We start from the raw sequence: 24,472 nt of genomic DNA, 5'->3' as shown, positions 1-24,472 counted from the left end.
CTAATACGAACGAAAGTGGGATCAGAGCGATGAAAGGCGCTAGATAGCGAAAACATGAAAGAAAATAAGCAAACAAAGAAGAAAAAAAAAAAGAAAGAAAAAAAAGGTAGGGATGGGCGATGAGAGTGAAAATACAAAAAAAAAACCCAGACTATCAACGTATATCAAAATCAGAACAAACCGTAAATAAAAGATGAAAGAGAGAAATGAGGTGTTGGAATCGGGGATTCCGTAGCTGTAGCACTTGGTAGATCGGTCTTGCTATACGCAGACCGATCTTACCGTGTGTGCATGAAGAGAAATCTAATTGTGATAGAACAAGGTGATAAGAGAAGAAGAGTATTTACAGAAAATCTAAGGTGAAAGAGGAGGATTACTCACCGAGGCCTTGCGGGGATGACCGACCTTTCTGCCGATCGGAGAGCATCAAAGGGGAAGGGAAAATGAAAGAGGGGAAGGTTGGAAAACCGATCGAGAAGAAGAAGATGGAGGGGTAGAAGACGATGGATCGAAAAAGAGGCCTTCCATGCCCCTTTTAAAGGTGGAGGAGATGGTTCGAGAAGGGGAGGTTAGAGATGAACAAAGCAGGAAAAAGGGAGGGCGATCGGTGGAAATGGAAGGTGGAGAAGGAGAAGGATCGAGCGAGATGGTGATCGGGCGGCTGGAGTTTTTTTTTTAGGGCCGAAAAGGGAGAGGGGTTTGGCAGAAAGAGGAGGGCTTAGGGTTTCTGAGGGTGAGAGAGGCCTTTCTCTAAGCTTTTGTTTGTGAATTTTTTCGTTTTTCCAAAAGAAGGCTCCCTTAACAAAAAAAATTCATAAAAATGGTTTAAAAATGATTTTTTTAGCAAAATCGATTTTAAAAAGTTTAAACTCATTTCCAATTTTTTTTTTTTGAGTTATCTTTCCATTTTTTGTATTTTTAAGTAGAAATCCTAAGGCTTGCGAGAAAATAAAGATTAAAACTGATTTTTTGTGTTTTTGCAAAAATATTTACAAAAAGGGAATTTTCTTGAGAATTTAAAAGCTATTTTGAGAAAATTTCTTCAGAAAATGCATTTGGATCCGGGTTCTAAGGAAATACGGATTTAAAATGCTGGATTCGGATTTGGAATTAATTTTGAATACATCAATATGGAATTTAATTCAGAAAATCTGAAGTTTAGCTTTGAAATTGCTTTGATTTTTTCAAAAAATGGGGTTAGTGGCAAAAGGGTTATTTTTACAAAATTTTGAAAAATTTGGGGTGTTTACAGATGCCCCTCTTTGCTACTAAGCCGGTAAGAAGCCGAGCTTAGTGGCAAAGATAACACTCCAAATTTTGAAAAAAATGCCCCAGCCAGCAGATCTGAACAGGGTGTGGAAGAATTTTTTTTTAGAAACATGGCTTCTCAGGCATAGAACCTTATCCTGAATGGTTTTGGGGGGATGAAATCCTCGCAGGTGATGAAAATCAAATAATAGAAATGAGGAAATCGTGATGGGACTTTGGGTGAAAATTCTGAAATGATGGGAAATGAGAATTTTGATCAGGTCTCATGGGTGAGACGAGATACTCTTTTTGGAATGATTCAGATTTAGCCATTAACCTGGATGGGACGAAGATATATCAAGATGAATTGGATGAGGAAAGGAATACATGAGAACCTTGATGGGACATTTTGAAAAATGTCTCGTGAAATGAAGTTCAAGTGAAATTCTTTCTTGGATGGATATACAAAGCATGGATTCCTCAATGGGAAGAGTCATGATGGGACTAGGAGAACACATCTCGTCAAAACGAGGAATCTCATTGGAACGGGACTCAGGTTTAACCCAGAACTGCAAGGAAGATACCTCGCGAAGCGAGATTCCGGGTTAACTCTTAATCTGGATAGGAAATCTACCATACGGTTTTCTAAAAAATGGAGAAACCATAATGGGACCTTCGGAATTTGGACGAACAAATCCGAGAGGGGTTTTTGCGAAAGAAGAAATATAGGGTTCCCTAAAGCTTCGAAAAGGGGAAGAAATGGGCGTCTCGTTGCTGAGACTGAAATAGCTTTTAAAATCAAAGAATCTTTCGCAAATGGTTCAGGTTTGACCCTTATCCTGAGTGGGAGAAATCTACCATACAGTTTTCTCAAAAGTGGAGAAAGCATGATGGGACCTTCGGAATTTGGACGAACAAATCCGAGAGGGGTTTTTGCGAAAGGAGGAAATATAGGGTCCCTAAAGCTTTTGAAAAGGGAGAAGAAATTGGGCGTCTCATTGCTGAGACTGAAATAGCTTTTGAAATCAAATGATCTTTCGCAAATGGTTCAGGTTTAACCCTTATCCTGTGTGGGGGAAATCTACCATACAGGTTTCTCAAAAATGGAGAAAGCACGATGGGACCTTCGGAATTTGGACGAACAAATCCGAAAAGGGGTTTTTGCGAAACGAGGAAATATAGGGTCCCTAAAGCTTTTGAAAAGGGAGAAGAAATTGGGCGTCTCATTGCTGAGACTGAAATAGCTTTTGAAATCAAATGATCTTTCGCAAATGGTTCAGGTTTAACCCTTATCCTGAGTGGGGGGAAATCTACCATACAGGTTTCTCAAAAATGGAGAAAGCACGATGGGACCTTCGGAATTTAGACGAACAAATCCGAAAAGGGGTTTTTGCGAAAGGAGGAAATATAGGGTCCCTAAAGCTTTTGAAAAGGGAGAAGAAATTAGGCGTCTCATTGCTGAGACTAAAATAGCTTTTGAAATCAAATGATCTTTCGCAAATGGTTCAGGTTTGACCCTTATCCTGAGTGGGTCATCCCTACGGAATTCTTTAATGAGAAAACCGTGATGGGACAGGAAGAGATACTTTCTTCAGAGGCAACTCTTTTTGGAAAATATAAACAATGCTAGGTTGCATAAAAAAATGGATATTGAATGTTTATTTTTTTTTTGGAATAGCTAGAAAATTTTGCCAATAAGATACGATCATAGTAGATTCAAACGCTTGGAAATGTGCACGTATGTGCAAAGATATTCCCACTTTTACCTAGAGTATTTCCTCCAATGAGGTTAACTCCTCAGTTCTAAGAGTCAAATTCAAAATTTTAGCACTGATGATTTTCTTCAAGGAAGCTATCCATTTCCCTGATATGAGAATAGAAGAAATATTCTTAATTTCATAAAAGCAGAAAATGAAAAGATATTGATAAAAAAATTTTGCATGAGAAAAAATGATTTTTGGCAACTTTGGCAGTTTGATATCTGAGTGTTTTCCCTATGATGATCTTTTTGCACTCTTTTTGAGTCATTGGGTTTTCTCGGTTTTTCACATCATCCTTCATTTGGATGTCCTGACTTTTTCTCTTTTTCAAGGAAGGGTACGTCACAAACTCCTTCATCTTGGAGATGCTCCGATCCTTCTTTCTCTCAGGGATTATATATATATTGGCTCAAAAGGTCTTTAGATGATAGCTGGAATCAAATATCTTTTAGGGCTTGTCGGTAGGCGCATCACATCCGCCTTCATCTCGACGGTGATCCGAACTTTCCCTGGAAGGATCCGTCACAAACTCCATCATCTTGGAGATGCTTCAAATCTTCTTTGGCCCCGGGGGTCTACTCGCTTAATTCGCCTTCATCTTGATGACAATTGAGAGATCCCTTTTACGGATATTTGATTGCAACTTTTAAACAAAAATGAGAAGATATGGGTTGAGTGGATTATTTTTATAGCTCGAGATATTTCCACTGCCTGATTGCCAGAAAGTCATTTTTAAACATGCGCCATAGCCAAGATCAATATCAATTTGCTTCTGGCTTTTCAACATCATTGAAGATTTCTTTCATTGATCATATCGAGGACATTTCTTACATCCTTTTGGTTGATCAATAGGAACAGATTTGAATTTTACCTCTTTTTCGCAAAAAGTTTCACCTTTTTGGAAGGAAATACTGGGGGTCATCTGAGAAAATTCTTTTTGTGGAGTAAGAATATTTAGAATCAACAAATGCTTTTAGCAAATTGGCAAATTTTTCATGAATTTCTTTTGTGAAATAATTATTCAATATAGATTTTGATGAGACCTTGAGTTACAATCTTTTGATTTTGGAAATACGTGACCAGCAAAAGCTGGGACCTTTGAAATACATGACCAACAGAAGCTGGAACGTTTGAAATACATGACCAACGAGTATTGGGTCTTTTGGAAATACCTGACCAGCGAAAGCTGGAACGTTTGGAATACCTGACCAGCAGGAGCTGGAACGTTTTGAAATACATGACCAGCGAAATGCTGGGGACGTTTTGGAAATACGTGACCAACGAGTGTTGGATCTTTTTTGGGAAATACATGACTGGTTATAAAAAGGTTGAGAATGATTGAAATTGGGAGATCATAACCCGAGGGTTGAGAAAATGGTGAATTTTTTGAAAACATTGTATCCAGAGGTTGGAGAATTGATAATCTTGAGAGATTTGGAGATATGAAGGTTTGGAAATGATAGATTTTAAGAGATTGAAACCCGTAGGTTTGGTAATGAGAGAATGGAGAAATCGCAACCTAAAAGTTTGATTTATGGAATAGGTTGATTTTTGGGAGCTCGACAATTGTGAGCTGGGACCTTTTGAAATACATGACCAGCGAGAGCTGGGTCTTTTGGAAATACACGACCAAAAGTTGAGTCCTTTTTGGGAATGCATGACCAGCAAAGCTGGAACGTTTGAAATGCGTGACCAGCGAAAAGCTGGAACGTTTGAAATGCCTGACCAGCGAAAAGCTGGAACGTTTGAAATACATGACCAACGAGTGTTGGATCTTTTTTTTTTTTGGAAATACCTAACCAGCAAAAGCTGGAATGTTTGAAATACATGACCAGCGAAATGCTGGAACGTTTGAAATACATGCCCAACGAGTGTTGGATCTTTTGAAATACCTGACCAGCAAAAGCTGGGACATTTGAAATACCTGACCAGCGAGAAGCTGAAACGTTTGAAATACATAACCAACGAGTGTTGGATCTGACCTGCAAAAAGCTGGAACGTTCGAAATACTTGACCAGCAAGAAGCTGGAACGTTTGAAATACATGCCCAACGAGTGTTGGATCTTTTGAAATACCTGACCAGCAAAAGCTGGGTCGTTTGAAATACCTGACCAGCGAGAAGCTGGAACGTTTGAAATATATGACCAACGAGTGTTGGATCTTTTCGGAAATACCTGACCAGTAAAAAGCTGGAACGTTTGAAATACCTGACCAGCAAAAAGTTGGAATGTTTGAAATACTTGCCCAACGAGTGTTGGATCTTTTGAAATACCTGACCAGCAAAAGCTGGAATGTTTGAAATACCTGACCAGCGAGAAGCTGAAACGTTTAAAATACATGACCAACGAGTGTTGGATCTTTTGGGATACCTGACCAGCAAAAGCTGGAACGTTTGAAATACCTGACCAGCGAGAAGCTGGAACGTTTGAAATATATGACCAACGAGTGTTGGATCTTTTGGGAATACATGACCAGCGAGATGCGGGATCTTTTGGAAATATATCAGATTTAAGTCAGAACTTGAATTTTGTAAAAAGGAAATAATTTGATCAGAACACTGAATTTAGAAGGTTACCGATGCGAGGACCGGATTTTCTAAATGAGCTCAACATATGATTGAAAATTTTGAGAAATAAGATAAGCTAGGAAAGTAAAATTTGATGAGAGATTCTGAATTCAATGGACCGTCACATCCTAACTGCGGGGTGGTCTGTTTTCAGGATTTTATCTCCTTATCCTGAACTGGGAAGGAAGGAAAGAAATACCTCGTTAGCAGGAGGTATCAGGTTTATCCCTTAATCTGAAAGGGGACAGAAAGAAATACCTCGTTAGCAAGAGACATCAGGTTTATCCCTTATCCTGAAAGAGGCACAGAAGGATTTTTAAAGAGAATAAACCTGGATTTTTGAAATTTGGAATGGATTAGCTGGAAGGCTGGATTTTGGAAGAGGGTCCCGCCTGGCAGTTTGGGGTTTCTTTGAAAAAGAAGAGAGTCCAAGTTGGGACTCAAATCTTTAGAAAATAAAAGAGAAAACCCGAGTTTTGAAATCTTAAATTTCAAAAGAAACAATTGTTTTCCAATGCGAGAATTGGATTCAAAAGAAAGTCCGAGTCGGGACTCGAAACTTCGAACGAAAAATAATAGAAGAAACACCTGAGCAGGAACTCGGATTTCTAAAGAAATGGTGGATTTCCAATGCGAGGATTGGATTCAGAAGGAAGTCCTGGTCGGAACTCAGAACTTCAAACAAAAAATAATAGAAGAAAAACCCGAGCTGGAACTCGGATTTCTAAAGAAATGATGGATTTCTAATGCGAGGATTGGATTCAGAAGGAAGTCCTGGTCGGAACTCAGAACTTCAAACGAAAAATAATAGCAGAAAAACCCGAGCTGGAACTCGAATTTCTAAAGAAATGATGGATTTTCAATGCGAGGATTGGATTCAAAAGGAAGTCCTGGTCGGAACTCAGAACTTCGATTGAAAAAATAATAGAAGAAAAACCCGAGCTGGAACTCGGATTTCTAAAGAAATGATGGATTTCCAATGCGAGGATTGGATTCAAAAGGAAGTCCTGGTTGGAACTCAGAACTTCGAACGAAAAATAATAGAGGAAAAACCCGAGCTGGAACTCGAATTTCTAAAGAAATGATGGATTTCCAATACGAGGATTGGATTCAAAAGGAAATCCGAGTCGGGACTCGGAATTTCAAACGAAAAATAATAGAGGAAAAACCCGAGTTGAAACTCGGTTTTCTAAAGAAATGATTGATTTCCAATGCGAGGATTGGATTCAAAAGGAAGTCCTGGTCGGAACTCAGAACTTTGAATGGAAAATAATAGAAGAAAAACCCGAATTTGAAACTCGGTTTTCTAAATAAATGATTGATTTTCAATGCGAGGATTGGATTCAAAAGGAAATCCGAGTCGGGACTCGGAATTTCAAACGAATTAATAGATGAAAAACCCGAGCTATTGGATTCGAAAGGAAGTCCTGGTCGGAACTCATAACTTCAAATGAAAGAATAGAGGGAAGAAGCCTAAGTGAGAACTCGGGTTTTTGACAGAAAGTTTTTAATCAAAAAGATTGAATTTTGAAAATTTGCCAGCGCGAGGACCGGACCTGGGATTGAGAATGACCATTTAGATGACTGAATTTATTTGCATGTGATCTGATTGCCCCCTTATGTCGACTGCGGAGAAAATAAAATTTAAAAAGAATTGATGAGAAGAGATAGAAATTGATGGAAGATTTGACAAAAGAGAAGAATCAAGGAAATTTTATGGAAAGAATCTTTGTAAAAGAATTCTCACAGGTAGCATTGTTGCTCCTATGAGGGGTTTCAGGATTATCCCTTAACCTGAAGGGGAAAGAAGAAGAAGAAGGAAAAAGAAATACCTCATGGGAAAGAGGCATCAGGTTTATCCCTTAACCTGAAAGGGTAGGATTTTGAAATAAGATTTGACAAGAAGAAAATAAAAATAGAGGAATAAAATTTGATAAAGGTAAATAAAATTGATAAAGACTGAAAGAAGATTTGAAAATTTTTGAAAAGAGTTTGATCCTGCTTGCATGTGGGATCTTTAAAATGAGAGAATAAGATGAGAAAATCATTTTTTTAGAAAGAAGGATTAACCACGAGAGCTAATCTTTGAAAGGGGATCATTCATGAGAGATCATCATGAGGGTTAAGTTTTTGAAGCAATGATTTAAAAACTAATTTTGTAGAAAATATGATCAACACGAGGGTTGATATTTGAATGCAATGATTCAAAATCATTTTTTTAGAAAATATGATCAATGCAAGGGTTGATCTTTGAATGCAATGATTTGAGATCTATTTTTAGAAAACATAATCAACACCAGGATTGATCTTTGAATGCAATGATTTGAAATCAACTTTTTAGAAAACATGATCAACACAAGGGTTGATGTTTGAATGTAACGAAATCAAATTTTTGGAAAATGAGATCAACACAAGGGTTGATGTTTGAATGCAATGGTTCGGTATCAGTATGATCAACACAAGGATTGATCTTTGAAATGTAATGGTTTGAAAACCAAATTTTTAGAAAATATGATCAACACAAGGGTCGATCTTTGAAATGCAATAATTCGAAATCAATATGATCAACACAAGGGTTGATTTTTGAAATGCAATGATTCAAAATTAATTTGTAGAAAAATATGATCAACACAAAGGTCGATCTTTGAAAAAGGTTATAAAAATATTTGAACTAAAATTTTCATGGTTTTTGAAAGATCCTCATAGGTAATATCATTTCTCTCATGAATGATGTCAGGATTGTCTCGTATTTTGAAAAAGAAAAGGAATTTAATGTCCTAATGTAGCAGAAAGAAGGAAGTATTGAATATCAATGATATAAAGAAAATCGACATTTCATTGATAAGCAAAAGTTGATAACAAAAACTGAATATTTACAAGCATTTTCAACTAAAAGAAGTCCCAAAGACCGGGCTGACTTGCCCCTACAAAGCGACTGACAGAAAGGGATGAAAGCGGAAAACTCTTGGTATTTTCAACTCTATGGAAATGGTTCGGCTGAAACTGCAGGCTGATCTTCTCCTTCCTCTGGTACCAGAAGCCTTTTATCAATGTAGTCCTACACAATGTTTTTGAGGACGAAACAGCACTCCGTGTCATGCCCCCTTGCTCGATGAAACTTGCAAAAGCGATTCTTTCATTTTCCTTTGGTGACAGAGGGATCATCCTGCTTTGGGAGCTTGATCATTTCTTTCTCGAGCAGGTATTGGAGAACTTCTTCGATCGGCTGACCTAGAGGGGTAAGCTGTCGATCATAACCCCAACCCTCATGTTTTGCTTTGTTCGGCTTGTTTGGCTTCCGCTGAGCACTGACCCCTATCTGGCAACTAGACTGAGCTTGCATGTTTAGGAGATCCGGATGCCTTTCTCCTTCATTTTGGACAAAGAGATTTTTATCAAGGCAATCCTGAAAGATATTCTTGAAGATGAAGCAATGCTCAGTGATGTCTTCTTTTAAATCGTTGTAATTTTGAAAAGATTTTTATATGAAAAACATGTGAAAACTAGACATCAAATAATAAAAACCGGTTCTCACTAGTGGATGAGACCGGGTCGAACTCAGGGAACGGAAATATATCATATTCAAATACACAAATCTAAACTAATCTTTATTGCCGAATTATTTGAAATGTAAAATGTTCAAGCAAAGTAAAAACAACTAACTATTACAACAAATGAATACCCTTCGCAGAGGGCGTAAAGTGCAATATTTACAAACCCAAAATCAAATTCCTAATTCTAAACTGAAAAGTAAAATTCTTCTATTCTTGCACTTCGTGTGTCGTGTAATCACTTCCGCTCCACTCCTGCATTATCCTGCACAAATCAAATAAGCACGAGCAGTACAAGAGAGAAAAGTAGAAACAATGCTAAACGAAGAATACTAAAACAATGAAAAGTAAAATAAATGAAATGACAATAACTAGATAAACCTAATGAGAATTAACTAAGTAATTCTAAGATTAAAAGTATTATTAAAAACAACTAATTAGTCCAGTACAACTAAGTAAGTTTTATGATCTAATATTGAGTAAGCTAGTTTTCTTTACTAATCAATCAGTCTAACAATTCCTAGTTACTTAACTAATTCAAACAAGCTTATTCTACTAATCCTAAACAAATTGATACACTAACAACTCACTAGTTATTTCATAAAGCAACTTTATTCAACTAAGTAAAAAGTACAAATTACTTGTATTACTCAAATCTGCCAACAACTAATCTAATCTATTCACTTAACTAACAATTAACAACTCAATGATCTAATCATATCAATTAACGCACATCATTTGATCTGTAATAGACTCAGTGATTTATTGATTTGAATTAAGAATTTTATACGTAACACTTTGCTAGAAAGTAGTAAACCATTATAAGACTGATGTAGAAATTAGTAACTCTCGGATCCATACATCTGATCAATCATTCCAAACAATACTGGTTGAAATTCTAAACAGCAAGTACTAGTAGATGAGCTAAAACAACAATGTAAAAAAACAATCAAACTCAGTAAACTAATAATCCTGCTTATTAAAAATCAGATAGATCTTCAAAATTGTGAAATCACACTAATCAGTCAAACTGATCCAACGATCAGTAGCTTCTTATTTTTAATCCAGTGATTAGAAATCAACCACAATGTCTGAATAACATTCATCTTTTAATGTCTGATCCACAAATTTCAGACATTCACTCAGTAATTGAAAAATCAGATATTCAATTGATGAATCGGTAAACACTCAATCGGATTTTACAATTGCTCGCCGGAAAAATCTTTAAACACCAATCCACCATTGGAAATGCATTAAACATCGGGACATCATACATAAATCCATCCAGATCTCCGGTGATCTCTTTCTCTGATGTAAAAAAATGATGATCAGTGATCGGATTATGTCATTTTCACCGACAAATACAAATGCTACTCCTTCAAGTGCAGACGATAATTGATCAAATGATCACTTATCTCTCAAGTACTCAGCTCTGTTGCTGGAAATTACTCAATCAATTTCTAGAGAAACAAATCAATTATCAAGATGCTCAAAATACAGCAGAACAAAACATTTTGCAGAAGAGAAAAAAAAACTAAATTCTGAAACACAGGATTAAACGAAATTTAATCTAACATTTTTTTCATTTTGATTTTGAGTAAGTGACTGAATTATTCTACTGAGAGATGAAGAAAAAAATTGAATGAAAGAAGAAATGAGAAGAGAGGATAGAAGAAGATGAAGAAGAAGAGGAAGAAGATCTGAAGATGAAAGAAGAAGAAGAAGATTAAGATCTTACCGAACCAGAGGAAGGATTAGGGAAGAAGGGCAGCGGCCTCCACCACCACTGCTGCCACCAGAATGAAGACACCACCACTGCTGCCGTCGCCGGAATATAGACAGAGAAAGAGAGAGAAGGAGAAGTTAGGGAAAGGGATTAGACACCGGCAATGGTGGGGGAAGGAGAGAAGAAAGGGAATAGAGGGAAAGAGAGGCTTCAGCCGTGAATGAGGAGACGCCGATTTTTGAGTTTTTGGGGGTTTTAAAAGAGTTCAAACCGGCTGGAACCAGTTTGAAACAGATTTTTTTTTCATTTTGAAAACTGCAAACCGGTTCAAGCCGGTTTTGTTTATAATTTTTTTTCATTTTTTTTTTTAAAAAAAAACAAAAACAAAAACTATGTAAACTAGTTTATTAGAAAGTGTTCAAAAATTAAAATCAAAACTTATTTATAAAGAAACTAAAAGACTATTCTAACTATTTATATTTATATATAATTTTTTTCTTTTCTAAAAAAAACAAACATTTAAAATGATTTTAAAAACTATTTTCTCTATTTTTTTATTTTATTTTTAATTGAAAACTAAAACTAAACTACTATGAATATAACAAAAACTAAAATATGTATAAAAATATAAAATAAAACTATTTTTCATGCATTTTCTATTTTTAAATCATTTTAGCACATTTACTCGAAAACTAACATAAAATTGGGTTTTTGAAACATTATTTTATAAAATCATGCATATTTTAATGTTAATAAACCCTGAATTATATGCATGATCACTCAGTGTCATGCCCTGTTACTTGATGGTATCTGCAGAACTGGTCTATATATTTTCCCATGACTGGGGAAGGGCTGGCGGCTTTTGGGAGCCTGAGTAATCCGTTAGACATCATGTATTCGAGGATTTTGTCAAGCGGTTCATCCAAAGGAGTGAAATCTCGATCCCTGCTCCAATCCTTGCGCTTTGGTTCTTCTTGCTTATTGCCTTTTTGCTGAGGACTGTATTGAAGAGGTCTATCATGGTTTTCACAATATTTCCCAATCTGGCTTTTATGCTCTCTCAAGTTGCTGCCCTGGTTGTCTTGATTGATGCCCCTATTGGCTTTAGAGTTTCCTGCACTAATGTGGCTGTGTTCAGTCATGGGGAAGGTGACATGTACCTTTCCTTCTGTGGGAGCTTTTCCGCAATTGGCTTCAGCTTGTTCAGACAAGATCTCAACCATCATCTTTTTGAATAATTGGTATATCGCGGGATCGATCTCACTTTTGCTGTCCTGAACTCCCTTTTTGACAGATTTTTGAGAATCCATTCTTTACTCTCTCTGCTTGTAACTGGGATGTTAGAGCAGGGTAATCTCTGAGCTTTGCTCCAAATCAACTGATAATGCAGATGCTCTCTCTGTTGAAAAAAAAAATGGGGTTTTTTTAGAAAAGATCTAGGAAGAAATTTTAATAAAGGAAGAAATCATAATCTGAAGAATGAAAACATCCCATTACGAGGGATCGGGTTGTCACCAAAATTTGTGACAACCGCACTATTTTTCTGAAAAAGGATAGACAAGTAAAATGTGAAATAAAGATAAATTTTGAAAAGGACATATCCTAACAAAAGATGTTTTTATTATAAATGAGGGTAAGGAATAGAATATAGAAAAGAAAAATTTTGAAGAATTGCAGGCAGGATAAAAAAAGAATTAGAAGAAATTAAGAGAAAAAAGGAAAATACACCTGGGTTTTAAAACAAGGAGGAAGTTTTGAATAATATATACCCAAGGTTTTGGAAAATATAGGAAATATAAAATATCATACAATCATAGATATACAAACAAGGATGCACAAAACAGCAATCCCTAGAGGCTGACTCTAAATGCAATATCTTGAAAAGGCTTGTAGGACCTTAATCCTAACTCTAGGGTTGAGATCATCTGATTCCAATCAAGATATGCCGATATACTCAAGCCAAAGCTCGAAGTACGTGGCATAGAAATATTCCTCCGGTTCTAAGGTAATGGTTTCCCAACATCCTTGAGCACCTACCGATATACCTCGGACTATGGCCCTTAGGTACGTGGTAGGTGGGCGCGAACCCAAATAAGTGGCCCAGTTGTGAGGCTCTCTCCCGAACTATGGTTCAGTCAGACAGCCCAACAACGTGAAGACCGGGACAAAATTAGGTAGGGAGGTTTTCAAAATATGCTCAACATGCAAGAAATCAGATGTCTCTAATGCAAGTCCTAAAGAGATAGATAAAAATGAAGGGAAGCATACACTTGCATACATTGTTTTTGCATTCAATCCCTAGAATTGAGGAGAGTTGTATTTCAAACCTAAGTCTAATGTGAGCATGGAATAATCTCCTCAATATGGTCCTACCAAACCATACTTAAATCCTATATGCAATAATGTCAGCTTAGGACAGAGTCTAGGCTCCTAAGGTTTGCATGGAAATGAAGCTGACATATGTAAAATAAAGACTTAGATAAAATCAAAGAAAAAGAAAAGGCATTAAATTCGACCGGACGGAGACGAGTCCCATCACGGTCCCCAAAGCTGTGATCATCGCAAAATTTTTCCTCTTGTAATATTCTCTCTCCTCCTTCTCTTTTCCTTTCTAACCTCTATTTTCCTCCTTTTTGAAGGGAGAAAAAAATAAAAGAGAGAAAAGAAGAGAGAAGAGAAAATAAAGAAGAGAAGAGAAGAGGAATTCTTTTGCGGGTCTCACTTGACCTTAATGTTGAAAATATTTGAAATAACTCGCCTCCGTTTTTGAAATATTTGCGGGAAAACTGGGAGACGGGATCCGCTCGTCGGTACGAGGTTCGACCGTTCCTGGCGCCTTTACCAGGGGTAATCGAACCAAGGGTCGAATCTATGCCTTTTGCTTTGTTAAGAAATTATCTAAGAATTTATCCTAAGTCTAGATGCACAAAGAATCATGCTTGGGCAAAATGCAAAGATGTATGCTCTTTTTGAAAATGTTTTGAAGAATTTCCAAGTGAATCTGATAAAGTGAAGAAATGATTTCTAACTTAGAACTTAAGATTAAAGTTCTAAGTTTTTAGAATAATCAAGAGCTTGGGAAAATAAATCTGGATTTTTGGAAAATGATTTTGAAGTTTTGAGATAAAAAGAGGAGAAAGGAAATTTTCAAAGTCATAAATGGACTTTGAATTTAGAAGTTTGAACTTGGATGAATATTTGGAATGGAATTGAATTCTAATTTTGAAGTTTTGAAATTAGAACGAAACGTGAGAAATCTAAAGGAATTGGGAAATGGGATTGATTTGGAATTCAAGATGGAATTTGAACCCAAAGTTTGAATCCTAAATAAAGTTCAAAATCGAATTCTGGATTTAGAACCTAAAAATAGAAATTGGATTTGAAATCTGAAATGAAAATGGAATTGGATTTTAAGAATTGGAATCAAGATGAAATTTGGATCTGAAATTTTGAATGGAATTGGATTCAAGATTTGGAATCCAAGATGAAATTTGGATCTGAATTTTTGAATGGAATTGGATTCAAGATTTGGAATCCAAGATGGGTTTTGGATCTGAAATCTGAGATTCAAGATAGAGTTGGACTCTGGACCCTAAGATAGAATTGGATCTGGAGTCTGAGATCCAATGTAGAATTGGATTCTGGATCCTCGAATGGGTTGTTGGATCTGAATCTGAGATCCAAAGTAGGATTGGGTTCTAGATCCTAGAATGGGTTTTCGGATCTGAATCTGAGATCCGAAGTAGAATTGTATTTAGAAAACTGGATCCAAGTTGATTTAATTTTGGATTTGAGTTTTTGAAAGTCCAAAATGGGACTTTTGAGTATGGATCTGGGTTTTGAAAACCCAAATTAAATTTTAAAACTTAGAAAAGGCCAAGCTTTTTGAGATTCAGGATCAATCTCAAACTTTGATTTTGGATTTTGAAGATGAACTTGGTCTTGAATATGATGATGAATCAGAAGTTTCAAAGTTAATTTGAACTTTGAAATTTTTTTTAGATTTTGCATTTTGGATATACAAATGGATTTCAAAGTCAAATTGGACTTTGAACTTGCATTTGGAGTTTATAAAATGAATCAAGTTGAATTTTAAACTTTGAATTTGATTTCAAAGTTTGGATTTTAAGAAATGAGATAGAATTGATAAATTGAAATAGGAATTTGAAGAAGAGATATTCACGATCACTTGGGTATTTGAAAGGGATTTTTGAAAAATATGATGCAATTCTACCCTAAATGATAAAATGAAATTAAAGATTTTTGAATTTGGAATTTCGAAAAGCTATTCCATTCTTTAAATGAATTAAAAATGAGGTTGAAGACATAATACATCCCTGACTATGGTCATTTAAATGTATTATGTAATAACTACATTTAAATTCAAGTGAAGAATAAAACACATTTTTTGGTGCTTTTATAGAATTTAAGATGAAATTAACTCTCAATATACCCTGACTATGGCCATTGGTATATATATTTTGAGCCAAATTTAAGTTAAACTCTAATAAAAGAAATATTTGAAAAAAATATGATGATTTTTTAAAAGGACCCAGTGTAGATCCAGTGTTATTTTATAAAAGATAAAAATGCTAAGTCTTGTTTACATCCCGACTATGGCCGTTGATGTAAATCATCAACTTAGGATTAATTTACCTCTTACGAAATGGTGCACGTGCCATTTGTGTTTCACCATTGTGAGAATTTGAGAAATAAAGAAAAAAATGCATGAAAACAAGCAATTCATGAAATGCTTATTCTATCTAAAACAGGAAAATATGAAAGTTTTGTCAACACTCAATCATTAAAACTTTGAATTTAATGTTCCTAAACTAAAATAACACTTTTAACTTACTACCTGCAAAACACAGTTAGTATAGGGCAGGGTTGCATAAATATGGAAAGATGATAGAAGATGTTAAATTGAACCTAAGATGTTATGCTCGTATGGAAAATATATACGAAGATATCTTCATTCAAATGAGAAGGTGATACTTACCTCAGCCGATGAAGCATGCTTAGCAAGTTGTGGAAGCAACGATGATGATATGCAAGAAATAGGAGGAAGGTGCTGGAAAACAAAGGTATAGGGGAATACAAGATGTACAGGTGATAATACATTTGAAAAGATATACAGGTATATCCCATCTAAGTTCCACTTTATAATATCCGTTTCAACAGATTGGTGATACCAGTTGGTGGCATACGGCACCACAAAATGGCTTAGCAGATTGGTTCCTGCAAAGGATTGGCTAAGAGGCCCTGCACTATGTAAAACACGCAGTAACCATGAGATTTTAGTTATACTAAATACTTGGCAACCATATGGGAGCCGGTATACAGAGTTTAAAATGAAACGAAACATTGATAGGTAAATGTACCCATGTGGAATACACAGATGCTGTCAAAATAAAGTGAAATGTATACAAATATAAAATATGCAGATGCCAACACAGAATGTACGGATATTTCAATCATGTGAGAAGTGAATAAGGTGTTATGGAAATGGATGATAGTACAGGTGTGATACGCAGTGGCGAGTGCTGAGATGGCTATTGTATTAATGTTTGGCACTATTTTTATATACCGGAGAGCCATAGCAGGATTGGACACTGCTAAAGGTGCCTAATCAATATTTAGCATGGTTGTTGACATGGGAGAATCATAACAGTGCTGAGCACCATGATGGGTGCCCTGAAGTGACAGCCATAACAATGCCGGGTGATGGATGTTGTGTGTTTAAGTGAAGGTATGAAGGAAAAAGAGTGGTAGTTGGGAACTGCAGGTGAATGGAGAATGGTGCTGATGAAAAGTGTTACTTGCAGAAAACTGCAAATTACTGTGAGGCTGAGTGAAGGCGTGAGGGCTTGATTTGCTTCTCTTGTGATGATTCTACAGACGCAATTTTCCCAACCAGAAGTCCAGTTTGTTTGGCCTGGGATCTCAAAATTTTCATGTAAAAGGGGATATGAAATAGCATTCCCGATACCACGTGGTTCTAAGCCTCTTTGATCTTGTTAGCTTTTTATTGGTATATCGATGCCATTGACTTCACCATTCTGAGCCTCTTGGAACCAATTATCCCATGATTTCCTGTCACCTAATCAAATGAACTATCTTAGGCAATTACGATTTTGTATGACAGATAAGATGTTTGCCACAATAGGCTAATGTTGATGTCAAATTTGCCTTGAACTAATACCCTGATTTATCAAAGAGACCAACTGTACAACCTTAGGAGGGCTCATAAGCCCTCCTTCTGACTTCATTGCTATAGTGAAAACCTTCCAACTCCAAAAAAAGTTTTTCTGGGTCCTGCCCTTGATTATCACTAAAACTTTGGCATATGCTTGAATTTTAACTGGCTGTTGGAGATTTGCAACACGAGCGCAAAGTAAAAGAACGCTTACCAGCATCATATGATTCGGTTTTATGTTTGAAAGCACCATTTCTCTCTTCTTTTCAACAATCAGGAAATGAAAGACCCCAGTCCATCTTTTGATTCTGCTGCTATAGTTCAAACAATGGCCAGCACTATTGATGGATGCATCCCCTCTAATGTATTATTGTACAGACAGTAAATCAACTGGTTTGATTATCAATATCTATACGCTGAAAGATTCAGAACTGAACATCTTGATTACATTAAATGAAATGGCTGACATAACAAAAACCATGGAATTATAACATGAATTATTTGAAAAGAAAAACCTGAATGGGCTAGAATCTACTGACCTTTGGGCTGTATGATCCTTGCAAGGTAAGATGTTTTGTCTTGATATCCAAAGCTCGTCTCCTGAGGTACTATCTTGCAGGCTTTGTTATAAGTGCCAAAGATACTGTAAGATCCACTTCAGTTTTTTTTTTTTTTTTTAAATGGATTTACACCATTTAAAAGCCTGATGCCACGTACAGGAAGGATAGATGTAGGGAGCAAAACGCTGAATGTGACTTTCCTTCTTGAACAACCAGAACACTCTACTTCTTGAATAACAAAGCATCAAGAATTAACAGCAAGCCTTTACATGATTTTTCCCGCCCCCAAGGCACACCTTGCGAAGGATGGATAAGTTGATTATACTGTTTTCGGCTGCACCAGAGAAGACTATCTATCTTTCTGCTTGAACATCTGTGTCCTCATCAAACTCACGTTCGTAACATTCTAAGAATGACTTTAACAAAGACTCAAGTGAAATTTCAGGGACGTCATGCATGAATCCGCTTACAATTTCTGCCAAGGCAGAAGTTCAATCCTGAATTTCCTGACCCAAGTTTTACTCCCTGTCTGCAAGAAGCAAGTGAAGCAGGCCTATCATAAGAACACATCCACTGAAGGAATGGATCGAGAGGACCATGTTCTGTACCATTGAATGATCCCACTAAACTGATCAAGGCTAAACATGACAAGTTGTTGGTGCTTGGCCTTGAATTCTCGTTCCTTCACAATGGCCACTGCAACTATACAGGTACAAAGGAGAGAGAAAAATTAATGATAATGGCAACTGAAAATACCTCCAAATCATGGTGTTGTTGAGCAGCTGTCATCGGCAATGGATGGTTTTGAGTACGAACAACAATATTTTTGTCATGCCTAGCAAATCCCAAAATGGCGTCATTCACTAAATCGATGCAGGTTGGAGCTGCATGCTGATAGGAACTGTTGTGAAGCATATTATAACCAATGATTTCATCCATATTTTGTTCATCCATTAAGACCACGCCATATGTCTGCTCATGGGGATGATTTGAAACATAAGGATCAAGCTTCCAACTTCTCCATAGCTACAGAGTATCTCTCAAATTTATCCAACAACCACTTAATAGCACCAAGGGCAATTACCATCATGCGAACTTCACAATATGAAGCTCCCATCACCATCATGCTCATGTTTCCACACTTTTTATGTAGTTTCCAGTTTTTAACCATTGATCAAAATTGGTTGGCTGGATTTTGATTTTGCAGCAGCATTCTCCTTTGTTGCTATCTGAACTAAAGGCTTCTTGTAGCCTTTATTGATGTCGGATCTGTAATATTTCATCACCTTCTCTTGAACAAGTCGAGGTTTGCCCTGAACTCAGCAGATTCACCACTGGAATGACAACAAAGAGTAGTAGAACTCCTAAAAAGACCAGGACGTTATGTTCGAAACTGAAAAAAAAAAAAAGATTTCCAATTGTATAACGAGAGAACACATGGTAGGAACAAGACAATGTGATTATCATCGTCATCATGTTATCAGAGAGCAGAAACAAACTGCATGAATGGGCATCGAAATGTGAATGGAATGCTCAATTGATGAAATGAAAACATGAACTGATGCTTATGAATCAAGTAAATATAAGCGGAGGGGCAGTATGAAATCTGAAATCAAATAAAGTGATCGTACAAGTTGTACCTGGCTGGAGACGGTCATACAAATTTGGATCACCTGGAGCTACCTGTTTTGATGACTCTATTAGCAGCAAATATATCCTTTTAGCCGAAGTTTAGTCCGATTTATTTAGTGTGAAATTTCTTCTTTCACTGTCATATCCCCACTCTGCAGCACCATAAACAAACATTTGCCTTTGGAGGAATTTTCAACAGAAACTTTACATGCAGGGGTTCAAAAAGATCGACCTCTATAGTTGTCTGAAGATATCTTAGCAAAACTTATTGTTACCATTTCATGTTTTAATGAGTACGTCTTCAATAGAGATTTCAAGAAAGTAAACACAGGGATGAGATATGCACGAAGATGGTTTAATACCCATGAACCTGGTCATTGAATGATGCATGTAATTCCAAGATGCTTAAACAACATTTTTAATGACCCATCATAAATACCCCTTTAACTGAATCAGACAAGTATACATAAAACAAACAACACAAGAGGGAAAGAAAAGAGAACATTGGCACCAGTGAATCCAGCAGAGCCTACAACGAATTCACAACAAATCCCATAATCCACGAGGAGTACCCGCCATCCCTTGATGTTCAAATCGGTGATAACCCACTCGATTCCAATTGCAGAGATTTAATTCATGAGTTGAACCCAAATCGGGGATGGGATCCGATGATGGCTTGGGTCTAGCATGCAAGAGATGCTACATTCTAAACACGATGATGCATCATGATTAAAACGAAACAAGACAAGGAAATGAATGATGATAAAATAAAAGAAATACGCAGATACGATTGAATCTAAACTGAAGGAAGAAGCATGAAGATGCAGGGGAAATGGCATGACGTAAACGAAGTATTAAGCCTAATATACCATTAATAATGTAAATGAAGGTAAACTAATACGAACGAAAGTGGGATCAGAGCGATGAAAGGCGCTAGATAGCGAAAACATGAAAGAAAATAAGCAAACAAAGAAGAAAAAAAAAGAAAGAAAAAAAAAGGTAGGGATGGGCGATGAGAGTGAAAATACAAAAAAAAAACCAGACTATCAACGTATATCAAAATCAGAACAAACCGTAAATAAAAGATGAAAGAGAGAAATGAGGTGTTGGAATCGGGGATTCCGTAGCTGTAGCACTTGGTAGATCGGTCTTGCTATACGCAGACCGATCTTACCGTGTGTGCATGAAGAGAAATCTAATTGTGATAGAACAAGGTGATAAGAGAAGAAGAGTATTTACAGAAAATCTAAGGTGAAAGAGGAGGATTACTCACCGAGGCCTTGCGGGGATGACCGACCTTTCTGCCGATCGGAGAGCATCAAAGGGGAAGGGAAAATGAAAGAGGGGAAGGTTGGAAAACCGATTAAGAAGAAGAAGATGGAGGGGTAGAAGACGATGGATCGAAAAAGAGGCCTTCCATGCCCCTTTTAAAGGTGGAGGAGATGGTTCGAGAAGGGGAGGTTAGAGATGAACGAAGGAGGAAAAAGGGAGGGCGATCGGTGGAAATGGAAGGTGGAGAAGGAGAAAGATAGCGAGATGGTGATCGGGCGGCTGGAGTTTTTTTTTTTAGAATGGGGGTCGAAAAGGGAGAGGGGTTTGGCAGAAAGAGGAGGGCTTAGGGTTTCTGAGGGTGAGAGAGGGCTTTCTCTAAGCTTTTGTTCGTGAATTTTTTTCGTTTTTCCAAAAGAAGGCTCCCTTAACAAAAAAAATTCATAAAAATGGTTTAAAAATGATTTTTTTTAGCAAAATCGATTTTAAAAAGTTTAAACTCATTTCCAATTTTTTTGTTTTTTTGAGTTATCTTTCCATTTTTTGTATTTTTAAGTAGAAATCCTAAGACTTGCGAGAAAATAAAGATTAAAACTGATTTTTTGTGTTTTTGCAAAAATATTTACAAAAAGGGAATTTTCTTGAGAATTTAAAAGCTATTTTGAGAAAATTTCTTCAGAAAATACATTTGGATCCGGGTTCTAAGGAAATACGGATTTAAAATGCTGGATTCGGATTTGGAATTAATTTTGAATACATCAATATGGAATTTAATTCAGAAAATCTGAAGTTTAGCTTTGAAATTGCTTTGATTTTTTCAAAAAATGGGGTTAGGGGCAAAAGGGTTATTTTTACAAAATTTTGAAAAATTTGGGGTGTTTACAGATGCCCCTCTTTGCTACAAAGCCGGTAAGAAGCCGAGCTTAGTGGCAAAGATAACACTCCAAATTTTGAAAAAAATGCCCCAGCCAGCTGATCTGAACAGGGTGTGGAAGATTTTTTTTTTTTTAGAAACATGGCTTCTCAGGCATAGAACCTTATCCTGAATGGTTTTGGGGGGATGAAATCCTGGCAGATGATGAAAATCAAATAATAGAAATGAGGAAATCGTGATGGGACTTTGGGTGAAAATTCTGAAATGATGGGAAATGAGAATTTTGATCAGGTCTCATGGGTGAGACGAGATACTCTTTTTGGAATGATTCAGGTTTAGCCATTAACCTGGATGGGACGAAGATATATCAAGATGAATTAGATGAGGAAAGGAATACATGAGAACCTTGATGGGACATTTTGAAAAATGTCTCGTGAAATGAAGTTCAAGTGAAATTCTTTCTTGGATGGATATACAAAGCATGGATTCCTCAATGGGAAGAGTCATGATGGGACTAGGAGAACACATCTCGTCAAAACGAGGAATCTCATTGGAACGGGACTCAGGTTTAACCCAAAACTGCAAGGAAGATACCTCGCAAAGCGAGGTTCCGGGTTAACTCTTAATCTGGACAGGAAATCTACCATACGGTTTTCTAAAAAATGGAGAAACCATAATGGGACCTTCGGAATTTGGATGAACAAATCCGAGAGGGGTTTTTTGCGAAAGAAGAAATATAGGGTTCCCTAAAGCTTCGAAAAGGGGAAGAAATGGGCATCTCGTTTCTGAGACTGAAATAGCTTTTAAAATCAAAGAATCTTTCGCAAATGGTTCAGGTTTGACCCTTATCCTGAGTGGGGGAAATCTACCATACAATTTTCTCAAAAGTGGAGAAAGCATGATGGGACCTTCGGAATTTGAACGAACAAATCCGAGAGGGGTTTTTGCAAAAGGAAGAAATATAGGGTCCCTAAAGCTTTTGAAAAGGGAGAAGAAATTGGGCGTCTCATTGCTGAGACTGAAATAGCTTTTGAAATCAAATGATCTTTCGCAAATGGTTCAGGTTTAACCCTTATCCTGAGTGGGGGGAAATCTACCATACAGGTTTCTCAAAAATGGAGAAAGCACGATGGGACCTTCGGAATTTGGACGAACAAATCCGAAAAGGGGTTTTTGCGAAAGGAGGAAATATAGGGTCCCTAAAGCTTTTGAAAAGGGAGAAGAAATTAGGCGTCTCATTGCTGAGACTGAAATAGCTTTTGAAATCAAATGATCTTTCGCAAATGGTTCAGGTTTGACCCTTATCCTGAGTGGGTCGTCCCTACGGAATTCTTTAATGAGAAAATCGTGATGGGACAGGAAGAGATACTTTCTTCAGAGGCAACTCTTTTTGGAAAATATAAACAACGCTAGGTTGCATCAAAAAATGGATATTGAATGTTTATTTCTTTTTTGGAATAGCTAGAAAATTTTGCCAATAAGATACGATCATAGTAGATTCAAACGCTTGGAAATGTGCACGTATGTGCAAAGATATTCCCTCTTTTACCTAGAGTATTTCCTCCAATGAGGTTAACTCCTCAGTTCTAAGAGTCAAATTCAAAATTTTAGCACTGATGATTTTGTTCAAGGAAGCTATCCATTTCCCTGATATGAGAATAGAAGAAATATTCTTAATTTCATGAAAGCAGAAAATGAAAAGATATTGATAAAAAAATTTTGCATGAGAAAAAATGATTTTTGGCAACTTTGGCAGTTTGATATCTGAGTGTTTTCCTTATGATGATCTTTTTGCACTCTTTTTGAGTCATTGGGTTTTCTCGGTTTTTCACATCATCCTTCATTTGGATGTCCTAACTTTTTCTCTTTTTCAAGGAAGGGTACGTCACAAACTCCTTCATCTTGGAGATGCTCTGATCCTTCTTTCTCTCAGGGATTATATATATTGGCTCAAAAGGTCTTTAGATGATAGCTGAAATCAAATATCTTTTAGGGCTTGTCGGTAGGCCCATCACATCCGCCTTCATCTCGACGGTGATCCGAACTTTCCCTGGAAGGATCCGTCACAAACTCCGTCATCTTGGAGATGCTTCAAATCTTCTTTGGCCCCGGGGGTCTACTCGCTTAATGCTCCTTCATCTTGATGACAATTGAGAGATCCCTTTTGTGGATATTTGATTGCAACTTTTAAACAAAAATGAGAAGATATGGGTTGAGTGGATTCTTTTTATAGCTCGAGATATTTCCACTTCCTGATTGCCAGAAAGTCATTTTTAAACATGCGCCATAGCCAAGATCAATATCAATTTGCTTCTGGCTTTTCAACATCATTGAAGATTTCTTTCATTAATCATATCGAGGACATTTCTTACATCCTTTTGGTTGATCAATAGGAACAAATTTGAATTTTACCTCTTTTTCGCAAAAAGTTTCACCTTTTTGGAAGGAAATACTGGAGGTAATCTGAGAAAATTCTTTTTGTGGAGTAAGAATATTTAGAATCAACAAATGCTTTTAGCAAATTGGCAAATTTTTCATGAATTTTTTTTGTGAAATAATTATTCAATATAGATTTTGATGAGACCTTGAGTTGCAATCTTTGTTGAGAAACTCGGTTTTGATGTCACATAATATGATACACTGTCTCATTTGATTTTATATAATATGATAAATATGTTCTCTTGAAATAATGTTATATTATGACTGAATATGTTTTGCCTTAAATCTAACAAGTATTTGATGCAAGGATATCTCACCCAATAAGGATGGAGACTTCCTGTTCAAGTACAACTATGGTGCAATCATACTCCTTGAAGAAAAAGCTTGATGAGCCATGCTTTCCTAAAGTTCAAATGAAGAAATCGGCTTCCTCAAGATGAAGATTTTTTTCTTCTTTAGAGTCATATGTAACAGAACCTTCAGGAACTTGCATATTGCATATTACATACTCATTCATAAACACTATATCATAAAAGTATACGATAGTTTCAAAAAGCTCTTTTTTGAAAACCAATAAGTGTACCTTCTTACAACCTTTTATGAAAAAGATATTTTGTCATATAATAATTGTACCTTCTTACAACCTTTTAT

Source organism: Nuphar pumila, chromosome 10, assembly GCF_984573655.1.
Source record: "Nuphar pumila chromosome 10, dmNupPumi1.hap1.1, whole genome shotgun sequence".
In the NCBI taxonomy this organism is placed as follows: Eukaryota; Viridiplantae; Streptophyta; class Magnoliopsida; order Nymphaeales; family Nymphaeaceae; genus Nuphar; species Nuphar pumila.
The sequence above is the reverse complement of the archived record's forward strand: the minus strand, read 5'-3'. Positions refer to the sequence as shown.